Source organism: Ambystoma mexicanum, chromosome 1p, assembly GCF_040938575.1.
Source record: "Ambystoma mexicanum isolate Mex_15411 chromosome 1p, UKY_AmexF1_1, whole genome shotgun sequence".
Classification (NCBI taxonomy): Eukaryota; Metazoa; Chordata; class Amphibia; order Caudata; family Ambystomatidae; genus Ambystoma; species Ambystoma mexicanum.
Genome location: NC_090921.1, coordinates 1,150,651,834 through 1,150,668,626, shown reverse-complemented (window position 1 = coordinate 1,150,668,626; position 16,793 = coordinate 1,150,651,834).

Here is a 16,793-nt window from a genome sequence, read left to right as displayed (position 1 = left end):
AGATGACAACCTGGGAGGGGAGCCGGGCCTTGCGTCTCCGGCTGGCGGTGCGATCCCTGCCGCTGTGCTCCACAGCACCCTCTCCGCCCTTTTCATCAGTTGACGCTGCAGACAGCGAGAGATGCATCAGGGCACTGTACAATGGACTGATACACACATGACAGTTGCACATGAGTGGCAGTGTCAAACTTCAGACATGGCATCACAATCCCCAACACACATGTCATTTCAACTCACACACATGAGCAATTCCACAGCCATATCACAACAGCCAGCACCATCCATACACATACAACAGCATGAGCATCCAAAGGTGAGCCAGACAGAATGCACACACGCCACCACACTTACATGCATGTCTACATCTCCTCCAACTGTTGCAGTGATGAGATCGCCATACATGTCAGATCTGCCATTCAGCATTCTACATATCAGTGTCACATGCATCCATGTTGCATCACAGTTGCACACTTGTCAAATACACACACATGCACATGTACACAGTGCAGATACATGCATTAGGAACCACCATCCATGCCACAACCATGCCAATGTACATACACAGAAATTCAAACATGTGTGCTCCCACACCTGCATTTGTCCAGCATGCTTACCAACACATACACCATCAATGTGTCTCACACCTGAGAGGACACACATGTGGCAGCCTCACGCCCATGTTCATACACATCCCTACCTGGCCCTACAAAAACACATGTGCAACATGCACACTACTGGCACACCACGACACGCTCAGCGTCCAATCACCCTGCATGTACACTTACCGCTCGACTCCAGACGGGTCTGCCTCTCAAGGATCTGGACATAGAGCACTGGGCATATGCGTTCCAGGACCCTCATTTGGTGGTCCGACAGCTGGCACCGGTGCCCCTTGGCATCCGCTGCCTTCGCGAGGCGCCGGGCCTTGTTGAGGGTCCTGGACCTGAAGTCCTCCCAGCGCTTAAAGACATGATTTAAGTCGCGGACTGCCACCCCCTCCGAGCTGATGGCAGTCACGATGTCTATCCAAATCCTGGTCCGTCCTTCATTGTCGGCGCGCAAACCTCCAAAGAGGGCATCATACTGCCCCAGGACTTGCTCCACCAGGACACCAACTTCCCTGGCACTGAAGCTGGTGGCCCTCTGCCTCTCTGGCTGGGGGTTGCCATTGCTGCCAGATGGTGTTGTGCTGGACATTACAACCCCAGAGGCAGGAGTGGGTGGGCAACTGGGTCCTGGGGCTGGGCTGTGGAGCGATGGAATCCCAGTCGGGAGTCTTCGGTTCCAGCAGGGGTGGTCACAGCAACTGCACCCCTGGCTGACGTGCAGGCAGCAAATGGCAGGGCACGTGAGCAGCAGGCAGTCAGGCAGCAGCAGATTGCAGGTGGGAGCATGCTCAGGGCTCTGGGGGGCAGGAATTCGACCTTCTGGGCAGGAGCGTGGACTTCCGTGTGTTTTCGCATGGCCAGCTTGATACGGAGTGATTTGGCATTTGAAAAAATTGCATGTCAGCGTGTAATAGGATGAAAGGCCCTTAGCGCGTAAGCGCGTTAGCACACGTATGCGTTTTCATTGGACCGAAGGCCCTTAGCGTGTAAGCGCTTCTCTTATGTTACGCGCGCGGGCGTTTCCCTCGTGACGTGGGCATAGTGGTTCAGCGGGCGTGAAAAAACTGCACGTCCGCGTGTGAATGCATGTAATCCGAGGAAAGGGCCTACGCGTGTAAGTGACATGATGCGCGCGGGCATTTCCCTCAGCACGGGTTAAAGGTGATCGGGGCCAGCAGTTCGCTGTACGTGCCTTTCGTGGAGACCGACGTGTGTAGCTGCTTCGTGTTGTTTCGCGCGCCATCACATCTTCACAGCGATCGAGGATGTATCTCTTCTTTTGGCTGGGGTATTTGCTACGCGTGTTTTTCATTATCACGCTAGTCAGACGGTGAGTCGGGCACGCTATTTTTCCCACTGCGGGTGCCCCTGTGTATCGCTCCCATTTTCGAGGTCATAGTAGCCTGCATGTCCCATGAGTATGCGTTTTTCGTGTTACTGGGTGCCACCGCGTACTGCCGGAGATTGATTCCACGCACGTAGGCTGCAGGGTTGCGTGCATGGTTTTATTTCAGTTTTGGGCTGCCTGAGCATAGTGTGACCCGTCACTACATCACCGGGGTCACATACAGCCTTGCAGGTGCAGGGGGCTGTTAACATCTTGCATCCCACCCCATTCACCCCAATTGCCCAGGACAGTTGTGGTGTACACCTCCCATTGGCACTACTCCATCTGTGCTGGCACTACTACATCTGTGCCATGGTTGGGAGGCCACCAAAGGTGAGGGGCGCCTCAGCTGGGCATACTACTCATGGCGGGCATGGTCAGGGACATGGCCGGGGTGACCAGGGAGTCGGGGGACTCCAGGGTGTCCAGGGTGACCGCAGAGGGGGAAGAGGCAGGGGTGCAGCACTTGAGCATAATGTTGTGCCATGTGTCGGTGCAGTCATGCAACCACCCCCTGTGGTTCCGGGAGATGCAGCTTCTGCATCTGGCACTGGCGCCCGTGTGACCCGGCAGTCCATTTCATCGTGTGCCACGGGCCCAAGGGTAGTGGTAGCTGCAGGTGCAGCTGTGGACACCACCACCCAGTCCCATGGTCTGCCAGCGCAGGCTGCATTGGCGATTGAAGAGCCCTTGGAAGATTTCCAACAGGAACGGAGGGAAACCGTAGGGGCACGCAGGGCTGCCCTGACCAAGATACGTGTCCCTGGGGCAGTAATGTCATCTGCTGCCCCGAACAGCCGGGTGTTGGCAAGTGCAGGGGCAGATGCAGCCAACAACACCCCGGTTGTGAGTCTGCCAAACAGGACAGTTGTGGTCAATAACCCTGCCACAGCGGATGTTGATGCGCAGGGTCCAATAGAGGGCACCCAGCTGCCACTGACACAAGTCAGCCCTTTGGTCATCCCTCCACCTGCCACTCCCTTGGCTCAATCCACCAGTCCCACTGGCCATACTGATCAGGGCGGCATCAGCCAGCCAGGGTATGCACCACAATCCAAGAGGAGGAAGGTTGCACCTGCAGCACAGGCTGGGACCCCACACACAGCCACGACCTCCAGCACATCGAGGAAGAAGCCTTTCTGCAACCAGGAACTGGGCTTCCTCATGGGCTACGTGCATAAACACAGCCGTGACATGCTAGTGGGTGCTAATTGTCAGACTACGGCTACCCACCGTGACACCCACTGGAAGCAAGTTGCGGAACATGTGAGTGCATTCAGCCATGAGGTGCGCACGGCACAAGAGTGCAAAAAGCATTGGAATGACATCAAACGCAGCGCTAAGGCTAAGCGTGCCTCAAATTACAACATGACTCTGTAGACTGGCGGTGGGCCTGCACCGGAGGAGGAATACCTCACTCCCCATGAGTCACTCGTTGCGGAGTTCATACCATCTGAATCGGTCGAAGGAGTGGGAGAGATGCCGGACTTTGATGCCCAGTCCGGTGAGTGTTGATGCGTGTTTGTCGAGGACGTGTGTGTTTTACCTGTGTGATGTGTTGTGCATGACTGCCACTACATGTCACGTGTACATGGGTATGATGTGTGAGTAATGCAATGCTTCCATGATGCATGTCTACTCTGCTGGATGGTGGACATGTGGAGCAGACGGGGACTGTCCACATCACCACTTTTGCACCGTAGTCACACGCTGGTTACCAGTATGCCCCTCTGGTCCATGTTTCAGCTCACTGGCCCTTCTGCATGTAGCGTGGGGTGAGCTTCCTCTCAGCCCAGGAACTATGCATAGCATGACTGACGTGCATGCGTCCCCATGCCTGCAAGGGGGTAGCCAATGTAGGCATGCTCCCTTGCCCCTCAACCCCCTGCTCTGCACCCCAATTCCATCTTAGCACTGATCTGCTACAATATTGCTGTTGGTTACTTCCCTGGTCATGCCTCCTGTGTACATTCTAACATCCAGCAGCCAATCGGCCAGACATATCCATTGTGGTACATCCTTAGTACTTGATGCAGGGTGTCTTACTTGGACTGTGCAGAGGTCAGATGCCCCGCAGGGACATGAGTGCCCATTCATGCTCCATATGCATTCCACGCATGCCCATATGTGTCCATGACTGGATGATCACTGTTACACAAGTCCATGATGACCCAAATTGCATGGCATTTCATCTGCCTTCCCATGTCAACTGTGGCTCAGTACTGCGTTGCACACATGTTTAGGGTCTGACAATCTGTGAGGGTCACAGGCCTCAGCCTGTTTAATAGCCAATGACTCTGTCCAACTGGTGTAGTGTCTTCGTCACATGTGGGTGGACTCCAGAGGTTTTATGTGTCCTGCTTACTGTCCCATCATCATTTGCAGTGTTGTCACTTGACTCACATGAAGCTGTTGATCCTAGTCAACACTGTCTGCCAATACACAGGTCTATGGTCAGCCTTTTGATACCATGCTAGGCATCCTTGCTTTTGCACTTAGGTGGAGGGGTGCTTTGCTTGTAGATATGCTACCCATTGAATGCACATTGCACGTGATGCCTGAAGTTGACCTTGCACTGCCTTCACATTTTCTGACACACACCATGGAGTCCTTGTACATGTACGTAGTGAGTAACATACATATTTGCTGCACTGAATAGACCCACTTCAATGCAGACTGCCACCTTTCAACAGGTCTGATCACAGAAGCAATTCCAAGTTGACCCAGCATGCATGCCAGGTTCTATTTTGTGTGTCACATGTCTGCCTGATGTGTTTGTTGTCGGTGTGTGTGTGTGTTGTGTGCTTCTAACATGTGTAGTGACCTTTGTTCTCTCTATTTTTCAGGTGATGACGCAATGGAGCCGGAGGATGGTGTTGTCATGCCAGGCACAGGGTTGTTATCACTACATCAACCCAGCACAAGTGGGGGTAGTGGGGTGGTAGGCACAAAAACCCCCAAGTGCTACAGTCCATCTTGTCTCTGGCTGCCTATGAATCCAGCCCTGAAGAACACTCTGACGACCATGTCGAGTTGGATGAGCATCAGGTCCATTTGTCAGGGGTGAGTGATTCTGATATGGACACTCCTCTGTCCTCGACACCTGCACTGAGGGGTCAGACAGTCTTGGAGCCTCCGCCCGTGGTGGATCGGCCTTGCAGGAGGAACTCCGTGTTACACGTGCTACCTTGCAAGAGGAAGCACGTGTATCACGGGAGGTTCTGCATGCAGACCTACATGTCATCTCCACACAGAGCCAGGCTCACCCGTTCGGCAGACCTGCTGCCGACGAGGGGCAAGCTGCGGCTAGGCGTGGTCATGCTGCTGTGCCACGTCCTCCTCTCCAGGAAGAGCCAGGCTCGGATGACAATCTATCTCCCACATAGGTCGGGCTGTGCAGGCGTAGAGCCCATGGAGTTTTTTTTTTCCTCAGCATCATCGCCTGTCGGTGTTGAGCAGCACCCTGTACTTCCCCCCTCCTGGGTGCCTCCCCCCCGGGTCGAATGTGGCCATTTTTGATTTTTCTTTTAGTTTAGTTAGTTAAGTTTCTGTTTGATATTTAGTTTAAATAGGTAAAGTAGGTTTTTCATAGTTAGTGTAATTTGTTAATATAGTTTAAAATTGCTAGTCTATTGTGCTTTCATGTGACGGTGTGGTGCTTTGTGGCTTTTGACAGCATCCACTGTCTGTTCCAGCTGGGCCCTTCAAGCTTGTCTTGTGTATGTGTTTGCTGCTTGGGGTCCTTGACTCACATATGCCACTCCTGCTTCCCTTATCCATGGGCTCGCAAGGATGGTTCAGTGTAACAGCCTATTACACAAGGGCAATGGACTGTCATATCTGTGGCATGTCTGCTGCTGTGGAACTTGTGTTAACACCCCTAGTGGGGATGATTGGGATGTAATTGACCACTGTTCTTCTTTTGCTAGATGGGGTGTTTAATGATTCATGTGTACATTCATTGCTATGCATTGTGTAGTAAGTTTCTTATCTTTAATGAACATGTGCTTGTTGAAAATCATGCCGTAGATAGTGTGTTCCACACTGTTGCTGTGAAAGACGGACTGATGGTGTGATTTCTGATGTACGTCTCTGACATGGTCCACTCATGTAATGCCTGAAGAGACACACACAGATGAATATTAAGCATTAATCATGTGTTTCATGGACTTTCTGCAGGGGGATGAGCCTCAAGACCACCTTTGCCAGCAGACATGGGCCATTGGACGTCTGGAATCTGGACACGTTTCATGGTGCCGACATGCGCATGGGTGCGCAAGCAGAGGCACAGGGATTGCGATCATACATCCAATAAATGATGACGTGTTTCAAGGGACTCCAGGCAAGGTGAGCAGCACAGGGGGGTCACAACACAGCAAACCTTTCACCTGGCCAGTTGAACATGCATGCTTAGTAGCAGCACTGACGGTGAGCTTGGACAAATATTGGTGTTGAAGCGCACAATACCGCTCAGATGTGTTGGTGGACTGATGGCTAGTTGATGGGAAAGTTGTCTGGGGCACCTGCATGGGCAGTGGCACATACCCTCTGTTCCACCATGGTCCATTGAGGCACTTGTATTAGCCATGTAGCATTGGAAGACATGGAATGAAGCAGCTCACAGGGACAGACAGCAAGAGACAGACTCGGGTGCAGTGCATTTAATTTCCAAGTAGAATTTGATACATGCACTGGCTACTTTATTTTGGTCATGGTGGTACAGGACTTGTTCTGAAGTCAGACCTTGCTATATGCGTCTGTCTGCTTACCCAGGGAACATTGCATGTTGTGTGAATCGTGACACATTGGTGTTCCATTTGCCACGCACCCACCGGTGCCTGACTTAATGCATTGACTGTGTATGAATCATCACAGGGGTAATGTTACGTATGGGTATGAAGCATCCACACAAGATTGACTGTTTGTAGAGTATTTTGTTCCTTTGGGGCATATTTGGTGGTGTGTTTGTGTGTTTTGGGCACGTACAGATTTTTAACTGTGGCTCTCTTTGCAGCATTGAACTGCTCCTGTTACCGGACCGGAGAGTGTGCAGGCAGAAGGCCAGCACTCACCACAGAGATAAGTTTCTCTTTGACTTCCATTTGAGTATTTTGCTGCTATGTGCATGTGAACATGTTTGGTCTATTTGTGTATGTGTTAATGTGTGTACTACATTTTGGTGCATTCCCTACTTTCCCGTGTCAATCCTACTCCCCTCTCCGGCCCCTCATTCCGGTTATCCAGTATGCCAATGCCTGCCCCGACTGCATATCCCTGACCCTCCTTCCCCACCAGGGTTTCACAGGCCTGTGTGAGTTAGACCTTGCAGGCACCCAGACCACGATGGGGGTTGATGTTGTGTGCAACTCCTGCGCCTGTACACGGGAGTTATGACAGTAGACATCCGTTCGTGTTGCATCATTCTATGTTATGTACCACACATGGTTCAGATCCTGTTGTGACATTGTTTTACTGTGCTACCTTGGTTGTTAACATCATTGTGGTAGCACTTGGCCTTTGTGGCATACTGCTACTTGAAGTCATCTACTGGAGGCTGTTCTGGTTTGTTTTACTGCCTGCAGGGTATTTGCTTGGCTTCTGTGTTGTCCTGCTTTGAGTTCTCTTGGATTTTGTGCTTTTGCAAATCTAGGTGGACTCTGAAGTTGCTGGCAACTTTTTACACGCAAGGTGGGAGATGGTGACAAAGCGGAAGGGTGATCCTGTGGCCAGGTGGAATTGAAGGATGTCGGATGAATAACCCAGATGCAGTTGTTCAGTGGGTCGTGGTGATTTGTGAGGAAGGGGGGGTGTTTTGTTGTTGATAGTTGCCTTGCCCTGCAGTGTGATGGGCACCCTGAAATTGTAATTGTGCTTTACTTTGTACATGATGTATTCTGCTCATCAATGCCTGTTCATGTGTTGTGTTTACCTTTCAGGTGTGAGGGGATAGTTGTGATTTGACATGCTGGGGTATACACATGGTGAATGTTCACATGTGATGTGTAGAGAACAGTGATGGTCACTTGATTCACATGCATATGTTGAGTGCATGTCCCTACTGACCCTCACACTCGCACTATGATGCACTACATGTACAACCACCCTTACATGTCCACGTGTACACTCTGTTTGCCTTCTGGTGCCCACTGTGTCCCTGCAGCGAAAGTTCTATGACCATTTGTGGATCCTGTACATGCCTAATTGTGTTATTTTATGTAGTTTGTCGCTTAGATGTGATGCTCAGGGTGTGCATCACACACAATGGCTGTTCACTGTGCTGTGCGCTGAGCAGTGTGTTGCAGGAGGTGGACATGGCACACAGTAGCTGCAGTGTTGATTATGCAATGCACATTGTGCATGTGGACAGGCATTCATTGTTATGTTTCAAATATGACTTTTGGAATGCATTTGGGTATGACTTATTTTGGGTGGGAGGTTGATGGTCAGTCATTTCATCTGATTCCATGTCAGGCATCATTGTCTGATGCCCATTTACATTTTTCACATGGCAATGTGTACCTTATTGGTACTGTGTTGGTGTATGGCTATTGCTTGCCATGTCATGTTGTGGCTTGGGAGGGTTTGAGTGACATACCAGTGATAGTCATGGCCTGTTTTGCAGGTCTGTGTGATTCACACCTTGCATGTGTGCCTTTTGGTCACACAGGATTGCTTGTGTTTAAGTAGCAGGCAATTCCATGGCAACAATCTCAGGGTGGTAAGGTTGTGACAGTTGACTGTCTCTTTGTCATCATCGATTGTCACCTGGTATGTGCCAGGCCTGTGTGCACTCCGCAGGGTTGGGAGCTTAGGTGAAAAATCTGGCCACAAGCTGGGACCGGGCTTCCTCGCCACGTGCCCTATCCCCTCCCATGGGCAGCGCCGGTGCCTGTGATTGGGGATGTGGGGACACCACCATGTGCACCAGTACGCCCTGCCGTGTTGCAACATTGTGCAGGACACATGCTGCCACAATCATCCTGCATATTACTGGGGGTTCATAGAGTAGCTGCCCGCCAGAGCGGTCAAGGGAGCGGAAGCGTGACTTGAGCACTCCGAATGTGCGCTCCACTATGGCACTGGTTGCAATATGGGCCGCGTTGTATCTTACCTGGGGTGGTGTGGTGGGGTTCCGGATTGGCGTCATCATGTGGTTGCTCAGAGGGTAGGCACTGTCCCCTGGAGAGGTGATAATGGTTGTGATTATTAGGGTTTGTGTATTTGTGTGTGTGTGTGACATGCATATATGTGCACGGGCATTTGTACTCACCTAGGAGCCATGTGTCGCCATGCTGCCCAGCTTCCAGGGCCCGGCTCAGGGCGGACATTCTGTATATGAAACTTTCATGGGTCGAGCCAGGGTAGTTTGCATTGACAGAGGTGATGATTCCCTTTGCATCGCATACCAACTGTACTTTGATGGAATGCCAGTGCTTGCGGTTTCGGTAGATGTGCTCAGTGGCCCTAGGTGGACGTAGGGCCACATGGGTGCAATCTATGGCACCAAGCACTTTGGGGAAGTGTGCCACCCTGTAAAAGTCCTGGACAATGGCCTGCCTTTCTGCGGGTGTTCTGGGTATGTATATGTGCCTGAGGACTGAGGGGCGCGCTTTCATGATTGCCAATACCTGGTGTAGGCAGCGTGACTGCGTGGCCTGTGAGACCCTACCCACTATGGCAGTAGTCCGCTGAAAAGACCCAGTGGCCAAAAAATGCAGGACATTGAGCACCTTCTCCAAGGGGCCCAATGCTTGGGAGCAGAGGGTGGGGGATGTTAGGTCATCTTCCCACTCCCTGACCAGGTCTAGGATGATATGGGGTGGAAACCTAATCCTGCCATAGACCTGGTCGTCAGGCATCCCATAAAGGCTTGTCCGTGGTGAAAAAATGCGTGCCCTTGCTATTCTCTTCCTCCTGCTGTGTCCCACGATCAGTACTGCGACAAATGGGGCATTCATCGTAGCTGTATATACGTGTTTGTTGTTTGCACGCACTTTGATGCTGTGCGCAGGGACGCTTCCGCCTGCCTTCGTGTGGCGGACGCATTGACGCCTGTGTGCGTCTTTTGCCGTGCGTGGGTTTCCCGTATTCGAATCCATGAATACGGGTTGTTCGCGTGCGTGTGGGCGTCCTGTGTAGTTCCCTGCAGAACTTCCCCAGTTACGCCTTCTTTTTCACGCGTTGTTCCCCATTCCGCGTGTTACGCCCACTGTTCCGCCCACTTTTGTTGTGTGCGCTGCGCTATGTGCGCTTTTGCTGTGCGCGAAGCGCACGCCGTTTGATGACATGTGTGCCCGTGTGTGCCATGCACGGATTTGGCGCACAACCAGTGGGAAAGTAGCGCAGCGCCTTCCTTGAATCGCACACGAGCGCTTGCTTTCTCACGCTTGCGCCTACTTGCGCCTGCTTGCGCTGGGATTTTCGGCACACATTTGTTCCATGAATCGGCCCCTAAATCAAACACAGCAAGGGCACTGGCTACCAATAACTCTTCCGAAGTACTCCATTCATTAACGTTAAATACTGAAAAATAATACAGAATGTGATGGGAACATATAATGATTTCTTGGTATAGTCATTGATGTGTATAATTTCTTTTTTAATGTTTGTGTCTATGTTTGTAGTTAGTGCCCCTAGTCTAAATATCATCTGACTGTTTTGTCTATATTAGAAAAAAGGTTGAGCATATGTTCTAAGACATATATATAACATTTACTTAGATCATGTTATGCATGGTAAATGGCAAAAAGCTAAATGTCACACCCCATAATATGTCTATGGTGCTGAACGTAAACGGAAAAAAGACACAATTTAAAACACATTAACCTTAACTAAGAGTAACTTAGATGAGGCAACACTGTTGTGAGCTCCATTGACAGGAAGATATGATAATGCAGTCTTTTGAGACACTCTATGTAACGTAACCTACATGTAAAGTAAAACAGAGAAACTACAATCACAAATATCCCTACTACAGAATGTGCTCTCCTACAAACATTGGCATTTGTTGGCTTCTTAATAATACAGAACTGATTCATAACGTTTTGCAGATTTGTAGATGCCCTTGAACATCTCAGGTTTGGACTTTGTAGGCAGGTTGAGCAATGAAATGATATGAGTGTTTATTCTTTGTTAAGTCAGGGACAGGGTTGGCCCAAATGCTAGGGCAAGATCTACAAAAAACAAGCACGTTCTCAAGGAAACAGTGCCAGGGCTGGGGCAAAACAAAGTGGGATATTCTGTGTGTATACAAAAACTCTAGTGTGGTTTGCACTAAATCACAATGTGTGTAACCTATTATTAAATAGTCTTGGTCTATCCAGGGACCCACTATTCCACATCACTAGATCCAAAGATGTGGACAATAGAAGGATCTAAAACCTAAACTTAATAATTCCACAGCCTCCTAACTAATTCTTAGCTAAAAAATAAAATATTCCAAAGCTTGGCCAATAAAAAGAATTAACAGATTATGTTCTTAAATGTCCAAAGATCTCCTGTGAAGGATCGTCCAGGTGTTACTCCAGGTGTTACTCGTAGTCTAGACCCTGCTCTGGTCATCCTACTTTTCATGAATCACTTTTTAGAGCACACACCAAGCCTCTGGGTTTTTAGACTCAAGCTTTTTGCAGCACTGTTGGGTCACTCCACAACATCTACTACTTCGAGATAACAGGTAGCACGCTCCTAGACCTTGTGATACTTAACAGTGAGGACAGGTCTCTTTCACACCTCAGCATTCAACCATCCTAACCCTCTTGGGCTTTCAGTCTTCACTTGATGGGTCTTTGTCAGGGCCCTTGTTGTCATTATTCTAGAAATAGAGATCTCTTGCCACCTGAGGCATCTCAGAATTTAGGAATGGTCTTTTCTAGATGCCTTTTTAGTATGTAGGTCTCCCATAGACCTCCTGCTTCTCTGTATACAATGTTTAGGTTTTTCATGGACCTCTGGCTTCTTTTAGTTCACTTGTTCAGACCTCTCATAGAGCTCTGGCTTCTCAGCATTTAATTATGGTACTTTACTCTTATTTATCAATGTTCATTCTCAGGCCTCCCATAGACCTGTGGTTTCCCAGTATTCATTTTCAGGTCTCTTATATACCTTTAGTTTCTCAAAATGCAGTTTCTGGTCTCTCATAGTCCGCTGGTAGGCGTCACAACTTTGTATCAGGGACCATGTAGCCTGTGGGGTCTCCAGAAAACTCTCCACCTTGTACCAAGTGGCAATATACCTGTCCCAGCAGAGAGCAGCAAGGAACTTGTCCTTCTTCTCCCAGCCTGCTGCTGCCTCTGCTAGGCTCATGCAGCCTCTTGTATATTGCCTTACTGGTGTATGAATTTGTTCCACCACTTGTGATTGGCTGGGGCCACTGGGATGCTGTGCCATGTAATGGTTTATAACCTTTCCAATACTCCCCTTAATTGCCCCTTACACGTGTAATAAGCACATTTTCTGCATTTGTTATTAGTAGCACTAGTCTCAACCAGTGGGTTGAAGGCTTTCTAGGTGCTTTACATTGTTGCCTCTATCTTGGATTTCCACTCTTGGCAGAACTCCATTTTGTGGCATCCTGGCTCAGGAAGTGGACTGTAGCTACACTTATGCTCGTCTGGATGGATTGGGGTTGAGGTACTTTCTGTCTCTCCTCTGTGGGTAAAGTCAGAAAATATTACTGGTACCATGCACGGACTACTCTGGTTCACATACATATGCATGTTCTTTACCCTTTCTGTTATTGCTCACTGAACTGTTTGTGAATGATCTTAAGGGGTTTTAAATGTATGTTCCCCATTGGTATTTGGAATCACAGATATTTTTGGTTGGTTAAATCTGAAGGATACCGCTCCATCCACCCTCTGGGAGGCACATAGGTTTTCAGTCAGACCAATCCCATCCCTTATGGCTCAGTGCCTCATATACTAGGATAGGGAGTTCGGCCAACTCACCAAACCTTGATGCCTCATATCTGATTCACAAATCCTGAACTGACACAGATCCAGAGACTCCTCGAGAATTTCTGAGACGTTCACATGGAGAACTTTATGAGTTTCTCTGCCTGTGGCCACCTCAAGGATGCTCTAGTCAGCTGTAGACCTGTCTAGGTTTAGGGTTTGCACATCAGGTATGAAGTAACAGCAGCATATTTGAATTGCTCATTGGCACGAACGAATGTGCAGAGCAAGTATTCACATAGCACTTGGGCAGCAGTGGAAGCAGTGCTATGGCCTTTTTATTGTGGATTATGACTATGTTGAAGGAGTACGAACAGCATCTGCTACAATGGTCTGGGAGAACGGTGCTTGACCAGCTCCACCTGGGCTCCTTTAAACAGAGCTCTCCACGCAAAGCGCACACGCAATTGAAAGTGCAGAGCAAGACCGCACTTAGCAGTTTGGCAGTTCAATGGTGAGGTGACCTGGCTAGCTGCTGAAATTGCTGTCCATAGTGGGAGGGGTTCTCCTGTGAACACTGAAAACGTTTGGACCATTGTTAGTACCAAAACAGCTTTGTGTCTGACTCTGCCTTGCTTGATTCTGAAGACTTTCTAGACACAAAATATTTAGTATATTTGCATGCAATTTAGTATTTACCTATACTTAACTAGAGAAGCAGACTCTGATATAGAGATCAGTATGGCAGGAAGAAACCAGTATCATCTCAATCTCTGTGGCAGGTAATAATGAAGTGAAACAATCTCCAGTGGAAGAAGTCTATTATGAAACTGCTTGTGGGGTTCCTGGTAGATGCAATGGTGACTGAGTTGTTATCTAGCCCATGCTTGTAGTGGGGAAAGGATGAATTCCTTTTAGGAGGTGGAGTTGAAGGTGGGACTTCTTGGCAAGGTCCTGAAGGATAGAGAGGAGTCGAAGATGAGTCCAAGGTTTGTGGCTTCAGATGAAGGAGAAGGGGGAGAGCTCATAGAAGATGGCCAGAGTGAGGGAGAGAAAGAGGGACAGGGAATCCCAAAAGGAAGGATCTTAGTCTTGCTGGCGCTGAGGCAGAGGTCATTGGATGTGCGCCAGGATTGGATGGCAGATAGACAGTCTGGTATGATAGATGAAGTGAGAAGAGGATCAGAGGGAAGTTTGAAGAAGAGTTGTGTGTCATCTGCATAACACTAGCAGCTTAGGGAGAAGGTGGAAAGTAGGTGTGCAAGTGGGGCAAGATAGTTGTTAAAGAGCCAAGGAGAAAGGTGGGAGCCATGGGGAATGCCACAGGTAGAGATAGAGGTGGAGGAGGAGAAAGTACCCAGAATGACCTGGGACGGACAGTCACTGAGGAAGAAGGAGCTACACCATTTTATTCACACACAGAAAACACCACATGCAAAGGAAGATCAACATTCTCTCACACAAAGGAAGGGTACAATATGGGTAGCATCAAATGAAGTAGCGCCGACAAAAAAAACAGGTACAGCACAGAGAGGAAGCACCATTGAAAACTTCCATCATAAAATGAACCAGCATAACATGGACAAAAACACTGCAAGTTACAAACTTAAACTGAATAAGCGAGTATGGGCAACAGTGCCAACTTGCCTCACAGGAACCCATAACAGTCAAAGCCTGGGCAGCAGCACAGAACATTTTCTAAAAGTATAAGTACAAAGTAGAAGTCACAAATAGAGCATGTATATTGAATACATTTGCAGGACGAACCCAGCCTTCCATCACACACCAGACAGGTACAGGCACAGCATCGGCAAGACCATAGCAAGCTTTCCTCGAATATGTACAATATGGACCGGGCCAGTGTAAGCTTCCTTGAAGAGCCAACCGGTACCACAAGGGTAGGCCCAATAGATATTTACCTCACAAGCAGGTGCAGCATTTGCAGGCTCATGGCAAGCTTCCCCAACGAACAATTATGTACAGGTGTAATGAAAGCTTCCCTCTTAAACAGGGCAGTATGGGTATGACAAGAGCATCCTTCTCTCAAAAACGGTTCAATATAGTAATATTTTCCTCACAGTATAGTACAGATTAGGCATATTCAATTGAAGCTTCCTCACCAACAGGTACAGCTAGGGAATGGGGAGGGCCAGTGTATGTTTCTCTTACAAGTGCATACAGGTACAGCAGGGACATGGCTAATGTATATTTCCCTGATAAATCATTACACGGCAGCACGGGTAAGGCACACCCTTATGTCCCTTACATGTGGGAATATGTACAGTGCAGGCATGGTCAGTGCAAGCTTTTCTCACAAACATATACAGCATGTGCAGGGTCACTGCAGGTTTCTATCACAAACAGGTCCATGATGGACAGTGTTAGTGCAAGTTTCCCTCATAAACTAGAACAGCGTGGGCTGGGCCAGACAAATTCTCTTTCAAACAGGAATTGGTACAGGATGTGTGATGAATCCAAGGATTGTCTTCCTTCTCCCCAGGGGGGGCCACTCCATTTGAGACAAGAGTGGTGAGCCTGATTTGCAAAATAGGCCCAAGGAGATCGGGCAAGTGGAATCTCACTGGAATTGCCCCCCCCTTAGTGGATAAGGGCTGGCCAGTGAGCGAGTCTGTAACATCTCCGGCACCAACCATGACTAAAGGGTGATTGCAATCATGGGGGCTGATAACAATGATAAAAAAGGGACCTTTAACTATGCTTCATTTAGTAGCTGACCCTTGCTGAGACCGGAATCCCAGACCCAATGGAATGATGTCTCTCGTTACATGGGGGGATTTATAAGGGACAAGACGCTTACCATCAGATGACCACTGTGGGCAGAAGAACCAGAAAGAGATGGCGCCAGATGGAAGCCACCACTTTAGTGCAGAGCCTATGCATCCTGGAGGCAGGACCGCAATGCATATATGGTGAGCGGTGAGCCCGAGGAATGCGGTTGAGATCAGGAGAGCTGGACACCCCAAGCTGAAAGGTCTCAGAGGAGGGAGACTGACCCATGATTGAAAGGGAAAACCGGCATGCTGAAATCATGGCAGCGAAGGAAGCAATATGGAATTGACGTTGTGAGGACCTTGGTTCCACTGCGGAAGGAGTGAATGCCTCGCCCGAAGAAGGCCTCCACAAAGAAGCAGGTACATGTTTCTCGGTAAGGAGAGGGAGGAGGGTGGTTAAGCCCCACAGGGCTCCAACAGGGAGACATATCATTGAGAAAGTGAACCGAGTGACAAGGCCAATGGGCCTATAAACCAACAGAGACTGAGAGAAATACTGCAAAGTGCTCAATTTGAGAATCATAACTCGTGAGGGGTTATTAGAAACCAGAAAGTGGGAGAAATATTGCAAAGAGTTGAACTTGAGAACCATAGCCTGCAAGGGGTTATCAGAAATAAAAAAGTGACTGAAATACCAAAAAAGGGTGAAATTGAGAACCATAACCCATAGGGGTTATTGAAAAACAAAAAGGGAATGAAATACCAAGAGGGGTGAAACTGTGAACCATTACCCACAAAGGGTTATTAGAGGTCATAAAGAAGACCTGTGAACCACCACCCGGGAGTGCTTATCAGAGACTAAAAAGTGAAGGAAAAACTCAAAGGGTGAATTTTAAGGTGAAAACCAAGGCCCTTGAGGGGTAACGAGAATCAGAAAGCCAGAACAATACTCAGAAGGGGCGAGCTTGAACATCACAAGCCAAGAAAATGTTACTAGAAAATGGAAAGTAACCCAAGTACCCAAATGGGTGAAATTGGAAGCCCTAACCCATAAGGGGTTATTAGGAATCAGAAAGCGAGAAAAATACTCTGAGGGGGTGAAGTTGATAGCCACGACCTGCAAGGGCTTTCACGAAGCCAGAAAGCAAAGCCAATGTCAAAAAAGAACGAA